The sequence below is a fragment of the Mesoplodon bidens genome (genome assembly GCF_964165515.1).
Source record: "Mesoplodon bidens genome assembly, chromosome: 17".
In the NCBI taxonomy this organism is placed as follows: domain Eukaryota; kingdom Metazoa; phylum Chordata; class Mammalia; order Artiodactyla; family Ziphiidae; genus Mesoplodon; species Mesoplodon bidens.
In genome coordinates, this window is record NC_138174.1 from 46,135,133 (window position 1) to 46,159,275 (window position 24,143).

General features: G+C 36.0%; 1 protein-coding gene across 3 annotated transcripts in view; it reads left to right on the forward strand.

Moving 5' to 3' along the window:
• PIBF1 (progesterone immunomodulatory binding factor 1) overlaps positions 1–24,143 on the forward strand; it is a 198,721-nt gene that overhangs the window by 88,308 nt on the left and 86,270 nt on the right. The window lies entirely within an intron of this gene.

The following is a 24,143-nucleotide window of genomic DNA, read 5'->3' on the forward strand; positions in this document are numbered from 1 at the left end:
AGATATGAAGAAATTCCAGAAATCATTGTTACCATATGTGAAGATATTCTCAATTCCTTTTATCCATTAAAGTGTCTTACTTGTAAATGAAGGAGCAAACATAACTGATATATTACATAATTCTGTGCATCACAGAACTAAATGATATTTATTATACAGTTTTAAGTTCTCAGTAAATGTTAACTATTATTATTTGTTCTCATCATCCAGTTAGTTGACTTTTAAAGTTCAGTTGTGTCTGTTCGGTATTCAGTACGATAAAGATAAAGGGTTAGGAGCAATCTCTGACACAATCTCGTAAAACTGTTTCATGCTGATGGATAACTTGACTTGTTACAAGGCTCTCTGAAGAAGGGGATCCCTTTCCTCAACTTACTGTTTATTTTGATTATTAGTAATTTACTGTTGGGATTTCCCTTGCATTGTTGTGAGTTTTAAAATATATATCCATGTATTTTTTGAGTGGATTTTTTTAGCTTAAAGGCAATGTGTTTTTATTTTACAAATGAAAAATCTAATCTGTGTATTTGTTAAAAGTAGGAAATGAGTTAATGGGTATTCAAACAGTGAAACTTAACTGACATCCACATACCTATTATTAGAATTCAGATGTTTTCTCTTAGTTCACTGGGACCCCAAATATGAACTTCTATTAGCTAGAATATTCATAGATACTCCAAATGTAATGATGCCTACCATTTCTAAAATTCCTTTTGTCCAAAATCACAGAGATGGAAAATGCCCAAAAGAATACATCTCCCAGCCTCCAGGCAAGGGTACACCCAGATCATTCTAGTCAGACAGACTGTCCGTATGTAAACCTGTAAAGGAACTCATATACCTGTAAATGACAATGAAATGTTAGCTTTGAAATTGTTTTTTAAAGTAGTTTACAGGAAAATCAGCATATGGTTAATAGCCTGTCATTTATGAGAATGGAATGTTCTGTATGTTGCTACCACAGGACATGTCTATTCTTACTCACTTCTCAACTTTTGCCATTGGTTAAACTGTGCATTGATCCAGAAATAAGTCAACATGTTTAAATGGGAAATGTGTTATTAAATTCAATCATTTGTATATAGTAAACATTTTTTTGGACCCCAAATAGCACTGGTAAAATATAAATCAGGTTGTTTAACTAAAGTGCTGGTCTCTAATTTTTGAAAATTAAAACTATGAACTGAATGCTTCTAAAGGAAAACAATTTTTTAGCCAGTTTTCCATGTTGCTAGCTACTCTACATTTATATGTGTTATCCAATATAGTAAATAATGCCTCTTTTCATTATAGAAGCTACCCCTTGCCCACCATTATCAATAGCTCCCTTAGATATTAAGCATTACACTTATAAGAAATTGTAAGCTCTAACAACCTTTCTGCAAGTTTATGTACCAGTTCTCATCACACAAATTTTAAGCACTACATTTACAAATTAAGGTATACCAAGACATAGCTAAAGTTTATGACTTCTTAAACCATACATATGTCTTTGATGATAGAGAGCACTAGAGAAATGTTGAACTAATGGCTCAAACTTTTTATAAGCTTTCAATAAAAAGTGCAGCAATAGTAATTCTTGGGGTTCATTTGAATAGAACTATGAAAAAGGTAAAGGTATCTAACTTGTTGCTTTTTATGAATTTTATTTATAAAAATTATGATATAATTTTATAAACACTTCTAAGAATTTTTAGTTGCTAATACTATCTGATAGGTGTTACAAATTTATACCTACATAATTGTACCTAAAGTAAAATTCCATACAGCTAAACTCATTTTCCTTGGCCATTTTATAATAGAACCTAATGGAAATTAATTGCCGTGACTGCCTCTTCCCTGTGAGAATTTGAGTATCCATTGCACAATTCTTTGAAATGTTCTCTGCCTCCCTCGTTTCTTTAATATGTGGATGAACTTAAGGCTTCCTTCCTGTCAATTCCAAATGTTTAACACTGCTTGCCTTATTTCCTTTTATTTTAAATGGGAGCCAACATCATGAACTCCGTACTTTACAGTGAACCTCAGAAAGCAAAAGAGAAACATATCTCTTCCCCATAGTTTCAGAGGAGAATATGGAGAAAAACACGTTATGCTGTGCTCAGATTTCTCTTTGATGGAGTGTGGACTATGATAACAGTAATAGGGCGGTAAAATCGCTCTCTGAATTTTTCTTATGCTGGGCTAGAAAGTATTCAACTCAATATTCATTGAACCTTTGTGCATAACACTGTAGAAGGAAAAAAAATCTTAAAATATGATTTTTGTTTCCAAAGAGCAGAAAGAATAAATGTATATATATATTTATATTTTAAAGCAAAATGTTCTCTATCTTAAGGAGTCGATACTGGTCTATGAATGTCCCTATCTATTTTAAAGGAGTATCGGGAATGACCTTTTAGAGGAGGTGGTCTATGAAACAAGCATCTGAAGTATGAATTGTGATATGCAGATCTGAGAGAAGAGCAGTCCCATAACTTTACAAACCTTCCTAAATGTAGGAGAAAAAAAAAGTAAAGGATTGTCAGGAAACAACAGATAATTCAGTCAACTGATTTGGAGTGTACAGTTAGGTAGAGAATATAAATAATTTCATATTCTGGTAGGCCTGAAATGTCAGAATAAAGGGCTTATATTTCTTCAGTTAGCAATGAGGGGTGATGTGATAAAAATCATTTTAGAGGATTAACTTGGCAGTAATATATCTATATAGACATACTTTATATATATATATATATATATATATATATATATATATTATATAGACTTATATATATATATTCAGAGTAATTCAAGATACCATGAATAGGAGCACCTGAAGCTCAGGTGACATGTAACTATGGCCTCAATTGGTGTGATGGCATAGGGAATAGGTGGGAAAATTGGTTTTAGAAATACAGCTGGGGGATGGTGACTTGTGTAGATTTTTCTACCCTGCTCTCTACTCACCACGCTCCCTTTCCTAGAGAAAAGAAATTTCTAATATGTTTGGATCCTATTCCAAGACATTGTTCGGGCTGTGTTTCTAGTTGGGTAGCCTCTAGCAAAAAGGTCAAAATCATGAGGGCAGCTTGCTCTTCCGCTTCCTCTTTTCCTGTGACTAGAAAAACAGGGTTGGAGATCACTTGCAATTTTCAGCCTTTGGCAGTATATACACGCTGATATATTTAGTCTTCAGAAGCTAGCCCATGTTAAGATGGGACTGGGGCTTAATGGCCTGTCTTAAACCTTAAACCTATCTCATTCTCCATCCACATCTACCAGACACCTCTGAATTGGCGTTTTCACTATGAGCCCAGCTAATAACATAGTCATAATTTTATTTCCCATTTGCTCCTGGCCTCTTTGCACCTGTCTTTTTCAAGAACATCATGCTGAGGGTGCATTAATGCATTTAATGGAGCATTAAATATTTCTTGGATTTCCCCAAATATCCTCTAAGTGTACCCAATCCCACTATCTTCACAAACAAGTGGATCCTACGGTCTGCACACATTAGAGGCAATATAATTTATGTTTCAGATTACTGTTTCTGGACATAGATTGCCTAGCTTATGATACTGGCTCTGTTGTTACTGGGTGCATGCTTTAGGAAAGATATTTAACCTCTGTGTCTCAGTTTCCTCATCTATAAAATGAAGACAGTAATAGTAACTTAACTCATAGAATTGTTGTGAAGACTAAATTAGTGTTTGGCATAGAGTTTGTCACATAATCAACATTAAACAGTAGCTATCGTGGTTATTAAGGACTCAGTGACTGACTAGATTTGAAAGTATGTTTGGGGCAGTTATCAGTGACTCCTACAAAAGTTTGGATAGTGGAGTTGACAATGATTTCATAATCAGAAATAAGACTTTCTGAAAGCAGAGGTGATTCATGGATGAATGAAGGTTATGATATTGATTTAGGACTTGTACTTGAAGTTCTAACACACCACTGACATAATAAAAATATGGTAAATAAATGGGACTAAGGAACTCAAGCCTGGGAGAAAGATCAGGCCTATAAGATAAAAATTTGGGACACGTCAACATTGCTGAAACTTGTACTAAGAACTGTGAAGTTTGGGAGGAGATTTAGTAAGTGCTAAATACTTTCTGTGGGTTAGATACTGTGCCAAATGCTTTGAGAGTTTTTTTCCTTCCTTAATTAATTTTTTTCTCAATTTCTATTATTTCTCACAAATGCTAATTTTTTTAAGTGAGGAAATTAAGGCTGAAGGAGGTTGTTTTCTTAAAATGTCATAGCTGAAATCTACAAGCAAGCTATTAAACTAATGTAACTTTAGCAAGATTACAGAATACAGGGTCATCATGAAAAAAGTCAACTGTATTTCTGTATACTAGCAATAAGCAGTTGAAAATTTTGAAAATTAAAAGTTGTTTAATACTATCTGTAATAACATCAAAAATACTAAGTATTTAAGGATAAAATTAACAAAATATGAAGCAAGTACATGACACTGAAAACTAGTAAATATTGCTGAGAAAAAGTAAGGTAGACCTAAATAAGTAGAGAGACACATCACATTCATAGATTGGAACACTGAATATTGCTAAAGTGTCAGTTGTCCCCAAAGTGATGAATAGATTCAGTGCAATTATGATGAAAAACTCAGCAGGTATTTTGTAGAAAATGAGAAACTAACCTAAAATTTATATGGAAATGTACAGGACCCAGAATATCCAAAATAATTTTTAAGAAAGAGATGAAAGTGCCAGGATAGTTCAATAAGGAATTACATAGTCTTTTCAACAACATGCTAGAATGTTTTGATATCCATATGCCAAAAACTACACCTCAACCCTTACCTCAAACAAAATATAAAAATTAATTTATAATCATTCATAAATCTAAATATAAGGACAAAAACTAGAAAAAAAAATAAGAGAAAAATCTTATTAACCTTGGGTTTATCAAAGAGTACATAGGGCTTCCCTGGTGGCGCAGTGGTTGAGAGTCCACCTGCCGATGCAGGGGACACAGGTTCGTGCCCTGGTCCGGGAGGATCCCACATGCCACGGAGCGGCTAGGCCCGTGAGCCATGGCCGCTGAGCCTGCGCTCCGCAATGGGAGAGGCCACAACAGTGAGAGGCCCGCATACCGCAAAAAAAAAAAAAAAAGAGTACATAAATAGGACACAGAGAGCGTGAAGCATGAAGAAAACACTTGTTAAATTCGACTTCATCAAAAAAGAAATTTTTGCTCTTCTGATAAAAAAGGAAAAGGCAAGACACAGACTTGGGGAAAATATTTGCCAAAAAGGTATCTAATAAAGGACTTGTATCCAGAATGCTTACAACTGAAGATAAACATTCCAATTTTAAAAAAAGGGAGGGGGGTTTCAAGGTTTGAATAGACATTTCATGAAAGAAGAAATGCAAATAACCAATAAGCAAAAGAAGAGATGCTCAACATCATCAGTCATCAGGAAAATGAAAACGAAAACCACAATTAGATACCACGACAACCAGAATTCTACAATCTAGAATGGCTCAATTTTAAAATGCTGTTGTTACCAGATGTTGACAAGATTGTGGATTAGGTGGAGTATCCATACATTGCTGGTACAAATTCAGAACGGTACAGTCACTTTGGAAAACAGTTTGGCAGTTTCTTATAAAGTTAAACATTAACTTACTATATGATTCAGCAGTCCTACTTCTGGTTATTTACCCAAGAGAAATAAAAACGTGTGTCCACCCAGGACCTGTCTGTAAATGTTTATAGCAGCTTTATCATAATGGTCCCAAACTGAAAACAACCCAAATACTCATCAGATAGTGAATGAATGAACAAATTTTGGTATATTCATACTATGTAAAACTACTCAGCAAGAAAAAGAAACCAACTACTCAACATGCAACAACATGGGTGAATCTTTTAAAACGCATTATGTTGAATGAAAGAAGGCAGTTACAAAAGGCTACATACTGTTTGATTTCATTTTTGTGACACTCTAGAAAAGACAAAACTAATGACAGATGGTCAGTCACCAAGAGCCAGAGGTAGGTTAAAAATATTGACTTCAAAGAAGCACAGAGAATTTGGGGGTTTGATGGAAATGTTCTGTATCATGATTGTGGCCATGGTTATATGACTATAAACATTTGTTGAAACTCATAGACTTATATACTCAAAATTGGTGAACTTTATGTATGTAAATTATATCCCAATAAATCTGGGTTTCTTTGAGTGATTAAAAAAGGTATAGCCAATGGGTGGTTGTGCCAGTATTCAAATTTATTTCTCTACTTTATGGCCAGGGTGGGAGCGTCAGACAAAAAATAATTGAAAGTTGGGAAGCAGAAGAAACCTTTGCTGGATAGATAACTGATCTTAGTAAAGAGGGAGTCGTCAAAGGAGAGTGAAGAGGGCTCTGAATGTCTTAATAAAAGACAGCAATTTTTGGAACACCCAGTGCAGAGAATATAATAGTCTAATAGATATGAGTAAGTTTATTCCAAGCAGCAGTAAGAGCCAGGTCATGGACTTGGTTAGCATGTTGTCAGTAATGTTCCAGAGCTTTTAATCAGAGGTTGACAATTCAAATCAGAGCCAAACCAAATCTAGCCTGCCATCTGTTTTAGCACAGCCTGCAAGCTAAAAATGGTTTTTATATTCTTTAATTATTAGAAAAAAATCAGAAGACTATGTCATGACATTTGAAAATTATGAAATTCAAATGTTAGTGTCCATAAATAAAGTGTTATTGGAACACAGCCACACACATTTTCTTATGGATCATCTATGCCTCCTTTCATGCTACAACTGCACAAAGCCTAAAATTTTTGCTTCTGGACCTTTACAGAAGAAATTTGCTGATTCCTCATCTAAAGCATTTATGCCAGCTTTTCAGGAGCTTCCACAAGTAGCAGTGGTCATTATCCACCTCCTTCTCTGTGGCCATTCCCAGGTCTGAGTAGGCGGGTCACCGTTTGTGGACTGCTTCTTGGATATCAGCATGCTTTTCCCAGTGCATCTCTTTAGCTGGGCAAATGAAAAATTATTTGACTTTGAAGACATAGTTCTGTGTCTTGGTAAGGATAAGATATTTACATTCTACTAACCGGAAAACAAATCAAGTTCTATGCTTCCAAAATTTCTATATTTCAAGTAATTAGAACATCTTATGGTTCATATGAAATATGATGAGACATGTAGGCCAGATTGAAAAATGGAACTGCTTGTCCAGGAAAGCATGTAAGGTCACCTATCATTTTACCCATGACAGCCCTTTTTTTTTTAATTTTTATAAAAAGTGTCTGGCAATCTTGAGTATTTAATTTCATTCAACAAATACTTAGTGTTTAATGTACCAGCACAGTTTTAAGCATTTTACTAACATTAGTTCATTTAGTCCTCATAACATGATGATATTACTATAATTATTCACATTTTATAGCTATGGAAACTGAGACATAGGTAGTAAGGGGAAGGTGTGGACCCACACAGTCTGGCTTTAAAATCCTTGCTTGATTTAGTTATATGTAAATATTTAAAATTACATTATGTAAAAGAATGCTTCAGTCTCATTACATGAACCTTCAGTATCACTTGAGGCACTTTTTAAATTAAAACAATTAAAATAGTTTTCCAAAACAAGTCATCTTCACTGCTTTTTATATATATATATACAGCAGGTTCTTATTAGTCATCAATTTTATACACATCAGTGTATATACATGTCAATCCCAATCTCCCAATTCACCCCACCATCAACCCCACCACCCCGCAGCTTTCAGCCCTTGGTGTCCATATGTTTGTTCTCTACGTCTGTGTCTTTATTTCTGCCCTGCAAACTGGCTCATCTGTACCATTTTTCTAAGTTCCACATATATGCATTAATATACGATATTTGTTTTTCTCTTTCTGACTTACTTCACTCTGTATGACAGTATCTAGATCCATCCAGGTCCTACAAATGACCCAATTTCATTCCTTTTTATGACTAATATTCCATTGTATATATGTACCATATCTACTTTATCCATTCGTCTGTCGATGGGCATTTAGGTTGCTTCCGTGACCTGGCTGTTGTAAATAGTGCTGCGGTGAACGTTGAGGTGCATGTGTCTTTTTGAATTATGGTTTTCTCTGGGTATATGCCCAGTAGTGGGATTGCTGGGTCATATGGTAATTCTATTTTTAGTTTTTTAAGAAACCTCCGTACTGTTCTCCATAGTGGCTGTATCAATTTACATTCCCACCAACAGTGCAAGAGGGTTCCCTTTTCTCCATACCCTCTCCAGCATTTGTTGTTTGCAGATTTTCTGATGATGCCCATTCTCACTTGTGTGAGGTGATACCTCACTGTAGTTTTGATTTGCATTTCTCTAATAATTAGTGATGTTGAGCAGCTTTTCATGTGCTTCTTGGCCATCAGTATGTCTTCTTTGGAGAAATGTCTATTTAGGTCTTCTGCCCATTTTTGTTTTTTTGTTTTGTTTTGTTTTGTTTTGTTTTTTGTGGTACACGGGCCTCTTACCGCCACAGCCTCCCGCCGCCGCAGAGCACAGGCTCCAGACATGCAGGCCCAGCACCCACGGCCCACGGGCCCAGCCACTCCACGTTACGCCCATTTTTGGATTGGGTTGTTTGTTTTTTTAATATTGAGCTGCATGAGCTGTTTATATATTTTGGAGATTAATCCTTTGTCCGTTGATTCATTTGCAAATATTTTCTCCCATTCTGAGGGTTGTCTTTTTGTCTTGTTTGTAATTTCCTTTGCTTTGCAAAGTCTTAAGTTTCATTAGGTCCCATTTGTTTATTTTTGTTTTTATTTCATTACTCTAGGAGGTAGATCAAAAAAGAAATCTTGCTATGATTTATGTCAGAGTGTTCTTCCTATGTTTTCCTCTAAGAGTTTTATAGTGTCCAGCCTTACATTTAGGTCTCTAATCCATTTTGAGTTTATTTTTGTTTATGGTGTTTGGGAGTGTTCTAATTTCATTCTTCTACATGTAGCTGTTCAGTTTTCCCATTGCCACTTACTGAAGCGGCTGTCTTTTCTTCATTGTATATCCTTGCCTCCTTTGTCATAGATTAGTTGACCATAGGTGTGTGGGTTTATCTCTGGGCTTTCTATCCTGTTCCATTGATCTATGTTTCTGTTTTTGTGCCAGTACCATATTGTCTTGATTGCTGTAGCTTTGTAGTATAGTCTGAAGTCAGGGAGTCTGATTCCTCCAGCTCAGTTTTTTTTCCCTCAAGACTGCTTTGGCTATTCAGGGTCTTTTGTGTCTCCATACAAATTTTAAGATTTTTTGCTCTAGTTCTGTCAAAAATGCCACTGTTAATTTGATAGGAATTGCATTCAATCTGTAGATTACTTTGAGTAGTATAGACATTTTCACAATGTTGATTCTTCCAATCCAAGAACATGGTATATCTCTCCATCTGTTTGTGTCATCTTTGATTTCTTTCATCAGTGTCTTATAGTTTTCTGAGTACAGGTCTTTTACCTCCTTAGGTAGGTTTATTCCTAGGTATTTTATTCTTCTCGTTGCAGTGGTGAATGGGATTGTTTCCTTAATTTCTCTTTCTGATCTTTCATTGTTAGTGTATAGGAATGCAAGATATTTCTGTGCATTAATTTTTTTTTTGACTACATTGGGTCTTTGTTGCTGTGCGCGGGCTTTCTCTAGTTGCGGTGAGCGGGGGCTACTCTTCATTGCAGAGCAGGGTCTTCTCATTGCAGTGGCTTCTCTTGTTGCAGAGCACGGGCTCTAGGTGCACGGGCTTCAATAGTTGTGGCATGCAAGATCAGTAGTGTGGCTCGGGGCTCTAGAGCACAGGCTCAGTAGTTGTGGCACACGGGCTTAGATGCTCTGCAGCATGTGGCATCTTCCCGGACCAGGGCTTGAACCCATGTCCCCTGCATTGGCAGGTGGATTCTTAACCACTGTGCCACCAGGGAAGCCCCGTGCATTAATTTTGTATCCTGCAACTTTACCAAATTCATTCATTAGCTCTAGTAGTTTCCTGGTGGCATCTTTAGGATTCTCTATGTATAGTATCATGTCATCTGCGAACAGTGACAGTTTTACTTCTTCTTTTCCAATTTGTATTCCTTTTATTTCTTTTTCTTCTCTGATTGCCGTGGCTAGGACCTCAAAAACTATGTTGAATAATAGTGGTGACAGTGGACATCCTTGTCTTGTTTCTGATCTTAGAGGAAATGGTTTCAGTTCTTCACCATTGAGAATGATGTTTGCTGTGGGTTTGTCATATATGGCCTTTATTATGTTGAGGTAGGTTCCCTCTATGCCCACTTTCTGGAGGGTTTTTATCATAAATGGCGTTGAATTTTGTCAAAAGCTTTTTCTGCATCTATTGAGATGATCATATGGTTTTTATTCACCAATTTGATAATATGGTGTATCACATTGATTGATTTGCATATATTGAAGAATCCTTGCATCCCTGGGAAAAATCTCACTTGATCATGGTGTATGATCCTTTTAATGTGTTGTTGGATTCTGTTTGCTAGTATTTTGTTGAGGATTTTTGCATCTATATTCATCAGTGATATTGGTCTGTAATTTTCTTTTTTTGTAGTGTCTTTGTCTGGTTTTGGTATCAGGGTGATGGTGGCCTCATAGAATGAGTTTGGGAGTGTTCCTTCCTCTGCAATTTTTTGGAAGAGTTTGAGAAGGATGGATGTTAGCTCTTCTCTAAATGTTTGATAGAATTCACCTGTGAAGCCATCTGGTCCTGGACTTTTGTTTGTTGGAAGGTTTTTAATCACACTGTCAATTTTGTTACTTGTGATTGGTCTGTCCATTTTTTGCAGATTTTCCATTTTATTGGCATAGAGTTGCTTGTAGTAGTCTCTTATGATGTTTTGTATTTCTGCAGTGTCTGTTGTAACTCCTTTTTCATTTCTAATTTTATTGATTTGAGTACTCTCCCTCTTTTTCTTGATGAGACTGGCTAAAGGTTTATCTATTTTATCTTCTCAAAACCAGAACCAGCTTTTAGTTTTATCTTCTCAGAACCAGCTTTTAGTTTTATTGATCTTTGCTATTTTCTTTGTTTCTATTTCACTTATTTCTGCTCTGATCTTTATTATTCCTTTCCTTCTGTTAACTTTGGGGTTTTTTTGTTCTTTTTCTCTGACCTTAGATTGTTTATCTGAGATTTTTCTTGTTTCTTGAGGTGGACTTGTATTGCTATAAACTTCCCTCTTAGAACTGCCTTTGCTGCATCCCATAGGTTTTGGATTGTCCTGTTTTCACTGTCGTTTGTCTCTAGGTATTTTTTTGATTTCCTCTTTGATTTCTTCAGTGATCTCTTGGTTATTTAGTAACACATTGTTTAGCCTACACGTGTTTGTGTTTTTTACATTTTTTTCCGTGTAATTGATTTCTAATCTCATAGTGTTGTGGTCGGAAAAGATGCTTGATATGATTTCAGTTTTCTTAATTTACCAAGGCTTGATTTTGTGATTCAAGATGTGATCTAACCTGATCTATCCTGATCTATTCTGTGTGCACTTGAGAAGAAAGTGTAATCTGCTGTTTTGGGTTGGAATGTCCTATAAAAATCAATTAAATCTATCTGGCCTATTGTGTCATTTAAAGCTTGTGTTTCCTTATTAATTTTCTGCCTGGATGATCTGTCCATTGGTTCAAGTGAGGTGTTAAAGTCCCCCACTATTACTGTGTTACTGTCGATTTCCTCTTTTATAGCTGTTAGCAGTTGCCTTATGTATTGAGGTGCTCCTATGTTGGGTGCATATATATTTATAATTGTTATATCTTCTCCTTGGATTGATCCCTTGATCATTATGTAGTGTCCTTCCTTGTCTCTTGTAACATTCTTTATTTTCAAGTCTATTTTATCTGATATGAGTATTGCTACTCCAGCTTTCTTTTGATTTCAATTTGCATGGAATATCTTTTTTCCATCCTCTCACTTTCAGTCTGTATGTGTCCCTAGGTCTGAAGTGGGTCTCCTGTAGACAGCATATATATGGGTCTTGTTTTTGAATCCATTCAGTGAGCCTGTGTCATTTGGTTGGAGCATTTAATCCATTCACATTTAAGGTAATTATTGATATGTATGTTCCTGTTACCATTTTCTTAATTGTTATGGGTTTATTTTTGTAGGTCCTTTTCTTCTCTTGTATTTCCCACTTAGAGAAGTTCTTTTAGCATTTGTTGTAGAACTGGTTTGGTGGTGCTGAATTCTCTTAACTTTTGCTTGTCTGTAAAGCTTTTGACTTCTCCATCGAATCTGAATGAGATCCTTGCTGGGTAGAGTCATCTTGGTTGTAGGTTCTTCCTCTTTCATCACTTTATTTTTTTAATTAACTTATTTATATTTATTTATTTTTATTTATTTATTTATTTTTTGGCTGCATAGGGTCTTCATTGCCGTGTGCAGGCTTTCTCTAGTTGCGGCGAGTGGGGGGCTACTCTTGGTTGCGGTGTGCGGGCTTCTCATTGCGGTGGCTTCTCTTTGTTGCTGAGCACAGGCCCTAGGCCCGTGGGCTTCAGTAGTTGCGGCATGCCAGCTCAGTAGTTGTGGCTCGTGGGCTCTAGAGCGCAGGCTCAGTAGTTGTGGCGCACGGGCTTTGTTTCTCCATGGCACGTGGGATCTTCCTGGACCAGGGCTTGTACCCGTGTCCTCTGCATTGGCAGGCGGATTCTGAACCACTGTGCCACCAGGGAAGCTCAACATCACTTTAAATATATCATGCCACTCCCTTCTGGCTTATAGAGTTTCTGCTGAGAAATCAGCTGTTAACCTTTTGGGAGTTCCCTTGCATGTTATTTGTCATTTTTCCCTTGTTGCTTTCAATAATGTTTCTTTGTCTTCAATTTTTCCCAATTTGATTACTGTGTGTCTCGGCATGTTTCTCCTTGGGTTTATCCTGCCTGGGACTCCCTGCACTTCCTGGACTTGGGTGGCTATTTCATTTCCCATGTTAGGGAACTTTTCATCTGTAATCTCTTTAAATATTTTCTCCAGTGCTTTCTCTCTCTTTTCTCCTTCTGGGACCCCTGTAATGTGAATGTTGTTGCCTTTAATGTTGTCCCAGAGGTCTCTTAGGCTGTCTTCATTTCTTTTCATTCTTTTTTCTTTATTCTGTTCTGTGGCAGTGAATTCCACCATTTTGTCTTCCAGGTCACTTATCCGTTCTTTTGCCTCCGTTATTCTGCTATTGATTCCCTTCTAGTGTATTTTTCATATCAGTTACTGTATTGTTCATCTCTGTTTGTATGTTCTTTAATTCTTCTCTGTGTTTTTTCTTTAATTCTTCTAGGTCTTTGTTAAACATTTCTTGCATTTTCTCAATCTTTGCCTCCATTCTTTTTCCGAGGTCCTGGATCATCTTCAGTATCATTATTCTGAATTCCTTTTCTGGAAGGTTGCCTATCTCCACTTCATTTAGTTTTTTTTTCTGGGGTTTTGTGTTGTTCCTTCATCTGGTATGAAATCCTCTGCCTTTTCATTTTATCTTGCTGTGAATGTGGTTTTCCTTCCACAGGCTGCAGAATTGTAGTCCTTGCTTCTGCTGTCTTCCCTCTTTCTGGAGACAAAATCAGTGACATCATCTGCCTTCCAGTGGAGAGAGTACTTTGTGATGTACCAGTGTTAGCCTGTCTGATATAATAGGTCGTACAATAGGGGGAATGAAGTTCACTGCTTTTTATATTTTTTCACTGTTGGAATCCCTAGATGGTACTGTTGTCAGATTTTCATCTTTTGCCACAGTATCCATTCAAAAAAATTTTTTTTCCATTTGTTCTTTTGGTGTTTTTGTGATCCTCACAGTGTAATTGATTATGTTTCTTTTTTAAGATAATCTTTAACACCTGCTTGTGGTGTAGTTGTGAGGCTGCATCCCAGAAATAATTATTATATGTGTTAAGTATCTTTGCTTCTATATTTATTGATTCCTTTAAGAGAACAATATTAGCATCAAAATTTGTGTTGATTATGGTCTTCACAAGCCAATGTGTCCTCCCTACACAGTGTCTTTCTTATATTTCCAAATAAAGTTATTGAGAGAATACTCAATTGGAAGGGTTTTATAAAAACTCAAAGAAAAAGTGACACCCTTTTTGCCTTCCAAATGATTTGAGGGAAAAGCCTCATCTTATATTCACACCCGTACTGTAGGTATTGGTGGGGCACAGAGCCAACTTTGTCCAAAGCAACAGGAATAACTTTTCTCTCTAGATTGCTTTCTAGGACATCTATAACACCTTTAATGACCTGAACCTCCTTAAACCCCACACCTAAACCCAGGTTTACTGTTCCCATGGGGAGTCATTGTGTGTTTGATTCTTTTCGTGGACAGCCCTGGCCTGTTTCATCTTCTTTTTTCACCTTTCAGTCATGCCCTTTGCCTCTGCTGTCTTCCTTCTTTAGTTGTGTCTGTCCACACTTAGCTGCCAACAGGGTATTGCTGGAGTTTGTGTATGTCTTTTTGGTACATACTTTATTTTTATTTAAAAAGTTTTTTCTCGGGCTTCCCTGGTGGCGCAGTGGTTGAGAGTCTGCCTGCCGATGCAGGGGACACAGGTTTGTGCCCCGGTCCGGGAAGATCCCACATACTGCGGAGCGGCTGGGCCCGTGAGCCATGGCTGCTGAGCCTGCGCATCCAGAGCCTGTGCTCCACAACGGGAGAGGCCACAACAGTGAGTGAGAGGCCCGCGTACCGCAAAAAAAAAAAAAAAAAAGTTTTTTCTCTCTTGGATACAGGTTGTTATAGGGTAAGAGCCCAGAAATTTGAGGCAGGCCTGGGTGCAAACTCCAGCTTTGTTACTTACTTGGGCAAGTTACTAACTTTTCTAAGTCTCAGTTTCTTTATCTCTGAAAAGAGAATAATCTGAAACTCTGTGTTAAAATTTTAGAGATGATTAAGTGAAAAGCACATATATACATGAATAGCAAATATAAACATAAGGCACTAAAACTTTGGGCTCCTTTCCTTTGTATTGGTTTTGTACACATGCTGCCAGGAGTTGTGCCAGTTCAAGTTTCCTCCTAGTAAAATCCTATAGAGTTCACCTCTGACTTTTGATCACAAACCTCTCTCTCACTTGCTGTTCTTACCGAGACCCAAAACAGTAGGAGGAAAAGGAAGAGGCGGCGGGCCATAATAAAAGTGCCAACTTTCCCCCAGCCTAGGGAGGAGGAGCACGAGAAGCAACAGACAGTTACTGGGATGGAAGGATATATATAGGAAAAGTATAGGGAGAGAGGTGAGGCTCCAGAAAATATTTAAGGAGAGAAAGCATTTCTTCAGAGTACTAATGTGAGATTTTTTAATGTTTAATTTTTTTCATTCAATTAATGCTTATTATCTTTGATTATATGAGATACTTTATTATTTCATTTTTATCCTGATGCATTTGTAGCCATAAATATACAGTTAAATAAATACCTAGATATGCAGACATTTTCTGAAATTTTATAAGCTTTCTCATTTGACAAACGGCTGTAGAAAATTAAAAGTATGATAATAACATGATATGTTAACTGTGCTAACAGAATATTGTCTTATCTATCTAGTTGTTTGAAAATCCCAAGGTAGTATCGTATAGAAAAACTACTAAGCAGTTATTTAGTCCATGAAGTCTAATGAGAGAAATTTAGAGACGAGGAAGTAGACCTAACAGAGTGATTTAGTTCTTCTCATTATTATGTTTTTCTTCTTCATTTCTGTTTTACATGCCTTCATGAGAGACATTCATGCTAGTGAGTTGCACTTTTATTTTTTTAATTGTGTGTGCCTTTTGCAACAACTTTAACTCCTTACACAATTTAGATATATCACGCTATCGTGTCACACTAACTTTGCTCCTTAGTTGTATGTCCGTTTTTTGAATGTTGTCACATCTCCATCCTACCACCTTAGCCATTAGGTAAACTACATTTTTATAAACTTTAATCTTTCTTGTAGCTCATTCATACCTATCCTATCATTTTGGTTTCTTTTTCCTTCATTCCCTGTGACTTGTTTTCATCTTACACTGACACCCAAACCTGGAAATAATCATCTTAATTCACTACTTTTGTCACACTTCAGAGAAGACTGTCCCTCATCAGATTAGTTTATGATACTTTAGTGTTTTCTACCCTGGCTTGAACCAACTTAGTAATTTCAGTTTTATAACACCCAAGATGGTTAATATGACTCCGTTTATTCATTCAGTAAAGAGTCATTAAGAGTTTCTTATATACAAGGTGATACACTAGATCCTAAGAATCCAGAGATACATTAAACAAGATTCTTGTACTTGAATAACTTTTAATTGTACAAGGTACTGTTGTGAGCATTTCACTTATATTTGCTCATTTAGTCAACTACAACTCAATATTCCCAAGTCTGTCCTCAGAGATTTTGATGCAGTAGGTCTAAGGTGGAACCGCAGCATCTAGAATTCTTACAAGTACCACAAGTGGTTCTGAGGTCATCCCTGATTGGGCAGATGGAATCAAGCTTAGGAGTCATCCTCACCCTTAGAAAATAAAGAAGTCTTCCTAGTGATCCAGCTCTACTATCAAACTATATGATTTTGAAGACCCAGGACTCTGGTTTCTAGATCCCTATTCAGGAATTTTCTGAGAGTTCTCATGGAATTCTTTAGCCTAGTTTCAAAACACATTTATATAAGTTAAGGTTTGTAGTTTTTGCCTGTTAATAGGAAGTTAGTCTAAATAAATGACCTTTATATTCCTTTTTGCCTATACAGTACTTTGTGTGTTAGCTGTAGTAAGTTGATATCTCTTCTTTGCACTATATCTTCTGGAAAAATAGGACAAAACCATGATTAGCTTACATTCTGCTACTGTTCATACTTGACACTATTCTTCATAAAAGCATCCCCCCAAAGTGTATTTTCTTATGAATTTTTTTTAAGACTTCATTTTTTTTGGAGCAGTTTTGGGCTCACAACAAAGTTGAGAGGAAAGTGCATACAGCAAACTTAATGACTTTTTTTAGATTCAGCTTTATAATATTCTGATCTTTTTCTTTAATGTAGCCTAATGCTCTAGAGTCTGTATTGAAAGCTTCATGAAATAGTTTTGAGTACTCTGATGCACTGATATAATAAATACTCTTGGTTCAGAGGATGATTCAAGTTGAATTTTAAGTGTTGTCATGTTGCCACCAAAGAGAAAACAGCTCCCCATTCAAACACTATTATAAAATATTTTACTCTAATTTTATCTCGTGCATGCTTTGATTTATTTTAAGGCTACATTCCTTTCATTATATTTGTTTCACTTAAGTACTTACTTTTATCTTCACATACCTGGTATCAATTTTTTGCCTTTATAGACAGCCAAATACTACTACATATTGTTTATTAATGACATTACATATTTTATTTGATCATGATATGATAGATGCATTGAATTACTCTAAATGCATGCTTGAAATTCTTATAAATCCATGGTACAGTTGTTAAACATACTCAGCATTTTTAACTCAGCAAAAAAAAGATCTCTCACATTCATTTAAGAATTAGCTTGTAAGCCAAAAATGACAGATGTAGTATTACAGCTGAGAAGTGGACTTGTTGAAGAAATCATCTAAGTGGCAGAAACATTTGGACAGATACCCAAACGCCTTTTAAATTCCTTCCTCATGTCCTTCCTCATGACATAAATGATTATGTCCACATTGTGATCTACTGTGTAGCAAATGGAAAGAATGAAGTAGAAACACGGATGGATCCCAAAACATATTCTTAGGTGAAAAAAATTTACAGAGTGTATGTGACATGAGCCACTTTTTAAAAAATGAAAAAGGAGACTGATATATCTTTCTGTGTATAATACACATGTATTGTTTAAAAAAAAGAAAAGAAAACCACAATGAGGATGCATAGAAAAGTGATAAATAGGAGGTCTTTAATCTTTACTTGTAATATTTGAAGTTTTTTCCCTAAGAATGGATGTGATAAATTACAGAATTAAAAATAAAAACTTGAAAATATTTACTTGTGCAGAGAAGGAGATATATAAAAATATAAACAGCAGTTATCATTATGAGTTTACAGTTGACATTTTCTTCTATTTTCTGTATTTTCTAAAATTCTATAATGTATTATTTATATAATCAAGGCAAAAATTTTAAAGCTATTTTCAAAAAGACACACTATAAATGATGAAAGGACATTTCTTATGTGGCTTATGAATTACTTCAGAATAAAAATGAATTCAAAGCATTTCTTAAATTGATCGAACTGTTTGTTCAAATAAGTGTCTATTTCCCAGTCCTGTGAAATAGTAGCATTCATCCTGATGTCACCAATGCATTTGTTAAAAATTCAGTCCTCTTTGTTCTAGTTACAATTCATAAAGATTAGACTCTCTAGTAAATCCATTAGTATAGTTTGGGTAGGTAATTTTAACTACTGGTTTAAGATACCAAGTTTCAAATCAGTGTGAAGGACTCCTATTGCCTTCATATGTTTAACATTGTATCTCTTTAAAATGAAAAAGTCTTTATTATATAAATCTTATATAATACATATAATCTTTACATGGCCATTATTATATAAATCTTATATAATACATATAATCTTTACATGGCCAGTAAATTTTTTTATTAATCACTTATTTTAGTTCTGAAATATAGCTTTTATTAAATCCTTTGCTCAGATATCACCTTTTAACAGAGAGATGCCTTCCCTGCCCAACCTCTTTAAAATAACACCACCACTAATATCTCTATCATTCTCTCTACCCTCACTCTACTTTATTATTATTATTATTAGAATTTATTAACTAATCACCTTACGTTTGTTTGCCTTTGCATCATTACAATGTGAATTCCTTAAAGAGTACTGATGCTATTTGTGGTTCTCTGGTATCTAATAGTACCTGGCACATTTAGGTGCACAATAAATATTTTTAAATGAATTAGATGTTGAGGAATGAAATATTCTGGTTGGGACTTCCCTGGTGTTCCAGTGGTTAAGACTCCATGCTTCCATTGCAGGGGGTATGGGTTCGATCCCTGGTGGGGGAACTAAGATCCCTCATGCCATGCAGCATGGCCACAAAAAGAAAAGAAAAGAAAAGAAACAAGAAAAAAAAAGAAAGAAAGAAATATTCTTCTTAATGGAAAGTTAGTCCTATATAAAACAGCAGATATGAAAAAGGAAATAAAAAGTGTGCTTTTGTAAAAAGTATTAAGTGTCTTGTACTTCATACTCATTATGCTTTAAATATGTAGTTGATAGAATACCAGTTAATATAAGATTAGATACAGGTCTATAAGTATAGATATACAGATAGATACTATTGAGAGCAAAAAAAAATCTTTAGGGATAATTGAAAAATCAGTGGTTTAGTATCTTTAACCTAAGATGATTAGCTTTTCCTCAGTTCATAGAAGCAGAAAATCCAAACAAACAGGTTTTTGTGTCCTGTTTTTTTGTTCCCCCCTCAATTCTTAATTGGCATAAGTGGATCTTAGGGTTTGGCTAACTATCACTCAGTGACTCATCCAGAAGCATTTTCAGCATGTGGTACAGGGCTAGTAATACATGCAGAACAGGTTCAGAAACACAACCGAAATTCTCTGTAAATAGAATGGAGATGAGTTTTATCCCCTGAGAATTAGAAATAGCAGGGACAAAGAGTAGTTAAGGTGTGGATTAGTTAAAATGAATAATTCAAAGGGAATTGAACATCAACTCAATGAAGCCTTATTAAAAGAATAAGGAGAGGGCTTCCCTGGTGGCGCAGTGGTTGAGAGTCCGCCTGCCGATGCAGGGGACGCGGGTTCGTGCCCCGGTCCGGGAAGATCCCACATGCCGCGGAGCGGCTGGGCCTGTGAGCCATGGCCGCTGAGCCTGCGCGTCCGGAGCCTGTGCCCCGCAACGGGAGTGGCCACAACAGTGAGAGGCCCGCGTACCGCAAAAAAAAAAAATTAAAAATTTAAAAAAATAAGGAGAAAGAGAAGCCCAAAACACCAGAATAAAATGGGATCAGTGTCCCACTCAGGTAAGCAAGATTGATTCTCAGTTGCTTAGAGATGGCAGCTTCTGCCCTTGTCAACTCCAGTTTCCCACAGCGAAATCCCTATCTGGAGTCTCAGGCCCATCTCTGTTTAAAAGCAATATATTTTTTTTAATACATGTAGAAAGTTTATCAGCAGCATATGCCCCATTTGCGTGTGGAATTTAGAATTAAATTATCCTCCCCAACACAAAGGATTTAGTGGTCCAGCCATGACTACCTGCTCCCATGTACTCTTTTAAACCCCACAAGTATTTTCTCTATATTGACCCAGAGTCCCTTTCAAAACTTTCTACCCAGAGTCCCTTTCAAAACTTAATCTATCTGATGCCTAACTACTAAAATCCTTCCCTGAACCCTTTCCTGTAACTGGAAATCCTGTTACTTTGCTTAACTTCTTTTACCAATCTTCCTTGTGCGGGTGTTATTTCCTTGCTCTTTATCTATCCATAGCTGTTCTCCTGAACATAGACAAATGCCTTGCCTCAGCTGCTTCACTGCCTTACTTCTAAACTGGACCAGCTCTCAGAATTTCGTAATGGAAGGACCACTTACTGGTCCTGGTGATTATAGGAACCTTACCACTTAATATAATATAAGTATTTTGCCTTAGGAAGTCTATCTAGGAAATGAGATTAGATAATTGGGTCCAGAATAAATATCCAGTTTTATTTTTTATTTTTTTTTAATTTTATTTATTTATTTTGGCCATGCCACGCAGCATGCAGGATGCAGGATCTTAGTTCTCCGACCAGGGTTCGAACCCGTGGCCCCTACAGTGGCAGCGTGGAGTCTTAACCACTGGACTGCCGGGGAAGTCCCATATCCAGTTTTAATATTGGGGAAGCCATGAACATTTTGTGGATAGAATTCAAAGATCAGTTGTTGTTTCTCATTGCAATAAAAACTAAAATGAATAATTATAGGAGTCTTTGACTTTCGTACCAGTGATAATCTTGTTGATAGAGATTGGAATATACAAGCATTGCTTGGCTTAATACATCAGAGTGTAATGAGCAAACTTTTCACCATCGTATATATGTAAAGACTGCTGCTGTAAATATTGTTATGAAAACCTGTTGTTATTTAGTGTTTTATCTGGTGCTTTTGTTCAAGTGAGCTCTCCCATTTCTGAGAACAGAATTCCATGTTGATGTCTCTCCTGCAGTTATTTCTCAGCACTGCAGAATATGCCATGCTGCTTGGAGTTTAATTCACCATAGCTAAGAGCATTTCTTATGGGTTAACATCTCTGTTGTTTCCTGTCTAATTGCTGATTTTCACCTTTTAACAGGTAAAGTTCTCCCTGTTTGTCCAGCCCAAAGTACGTTGCAGTGAATATTCCTTAAGAGCAAAAATAGTCCATTCTAGGCCCTTATATTACTATTTTTAAAGTAGTATGTGATTTATGAGAAAGTCGTATGAAAACTAAAAACCCAGCTAGCATAAAGACTCATCTAGTCAAGTTGGGGGCCTGGGCCAACAATAGTTGGAGATTTCTGATTATACTTTAACTTTGTAAGAAATGTGACCTCTTAAGATTACTATGCTGAGTTAGGATATCAAACATAAACTTGTTTACATGTGAATAATATTGACTTAGTTCAAATAAGATGTTCACATTAAGAGGATAAAATGAGAAGTCTGAGTCAACAAAGTAAAATGTGACAGGTTATATTAGCAAAACAAGTGGGAGGAAGTTACCTGAGATTGTCAGCCTGTACCCTTGTCATCTGTTCCTCACTCTGGAACTGCTTTTGCAGCTCTAATGTTTCCTCAGCATTTTCACAGGTCAACTTAAATTAGAAGAGTAACTATTATCACAAAGTCAGAATGATTTGAGGCAGATTTTCTTTTACTGTGTAAACAACATGAGAATAGATGAGTCCTTTAGAATTATCATTTGGGGGGGGGGTGGTGGTGGGATGAATTGGGAGATTGGGATTGATGTATATACACTAATATGTATAAAATAGATAACTAATAAGAACCTGCTGTATAAAAAAATAAAAAAGTATATGTGGTTAAAAAGAATTATCATTTGGTTCATAGAAGTGTCATTTTATTAAACTTAGTATCCTCAAATTTCTAGGAGATAAGTACTTAACTGTTCAGTATAGGGGAGGAATAATAGTGCTAAAAGTAACTTTCAAGTGCCATATAATGAATAAGAAGAGCAGGTGAAATCTAAAAGCTAAGTCTTTCATTTCCTGTTTGGAGTTAGCATTGACCTCAGAATTAACCACAGTGTCCTGAATCCAGAAAAAGGCAAACTTTGCAGTTTAATTTTTTTGAAACAAATTCTTTTCAAGATAAATATCACATTCCAAATGACTTATCAAGAATATATTTCAGTAATGAAGTCTAGTGTGTCTCACAGTTTAACATACAAATAAGTATGGATTTCACATACGTTTTATGCATTTATATTTATAAGACAATTTACCCCAGGGAGTACAGGGCATTTTCATGTCAGTAAATTGTTGAATTAATAAATTTTTGAGTTTATTACTTCACATCCATGATGATGGCTATCATCAAAGAGACAATGATAAGTCTTGATAAGGATGTGGAGAACTTACCACCCTCGTAATTGCTGGTGAGAATGTGCAACCACATTGAAAAGCAGTTTGGCAGTTCCTCAAAAAGTTAAAACTGGAGTGACCATATGACCTAGCTGTTCTTTTATACATACATAAAATTAATGCCTGGACTTCCAGAAAGTTAAAGACACAAGCTGACATTCACCTTAAAGCCTTGGTATGAATTAAATAATGTGTAGCAATATGCTTGAATGGAACTTCCACCAATCTGATTGTGAGATGCTTTTACTAAAGATAAGAGTACCAAGAGTGAAGTAGCCTGTAGCAAGTATCTAATGCCTATTTTCTCTGGTTATACTTTGAATGTTATTGTCACTTACAAGAGTGAAATGACCTTTAAAACACATTTGAAAGTTTATCTGAACTCAGAAATGTCAGTTAAGGGTACTATGTAATAGTGGAAAGATCATTCCTGTAGACTCAAACGTAGCTGAATTTGAGACCCCACCTGAAATTTACCAGCACCTTCTTCCTGGTTAAAGAAATTAATCTCTGAACCTCTGGTTCTTCATCTGCAAAATACCTAATAGAGCTGTTGTAAGGATTAAATGAGATACTGTGAATAAAACAGACTATGCTCTCTGCTTCCCGCCCTGCACATACTCTTGTTTCTACTTCCAAGAGCACTTTCCACCGTGTACCTCAGCCTGCTGCGCACACACAAACATACTCCTGCACAAGCTGAGTTAAGTCTTCTTCCTGTAGGTTCCCATCGAACCTAGGGATTACCTTGTTGAAGCACTTACCATATTCTATTGAATTTTCACATGTATTTGCCTCTCTTCCCGAGAAAACTAAGTTCTTTTTTTTTTTTTTTTTTTTTTTTTTTTTTGCCACGCCACGCGGCTTGTGGGATCTCAGTTCCCCAACCAGGGTCTCAGTTCCCGGAACAGGGACTGAACCCTGGGCCACAGGCAGTGAAAGCGCCGATCCTAACCACTAGACCACCAGGGAACTCCCGAAAACTAAGTTCTTTAAGGGAGAAGAAAAAAAAGAAAACCTATTTTGTCTTCCATTGTATACATATTTGCCTGGCATGGTGTCTAGCTCAATAAATATTTGAAAAACTGAATTTTAGGAACATCTAGCATTATACTGGGTTCATAATAGCTCCCTGAAAAGGTGTAATATGTCTTTGTTTGCTTTTCTGTTAGAACACAGTCAACTTGAAGCATTTTCAACTCTATAATATGCAGTGATTTATATGTTAAATGGAAATGAAGAGAATGTTTCTTATCTGTGTTGTAATAGACTGCTTATCGTTTTATATTTATCTTTGTAATTTGTACATTGTGTTTTCTTGTAATATTCAGATATATATATTTACGAACTTAAAAATTTATTTTACAAATATCTCAAGAAGATGCAGGTTAATGTGCATATTTCATGCCATTCTTCTCCATCTGCTATTATTTAGACTTAGATGAAATAGCAAGTTTGGAAACAATGCTGTAGATTTAAGAAGGCCTATGAAATATATGGAAATTATGTCATTTTAAGCAATATAACTGAAATTTGTTCTTACCATTTTTTATTTTA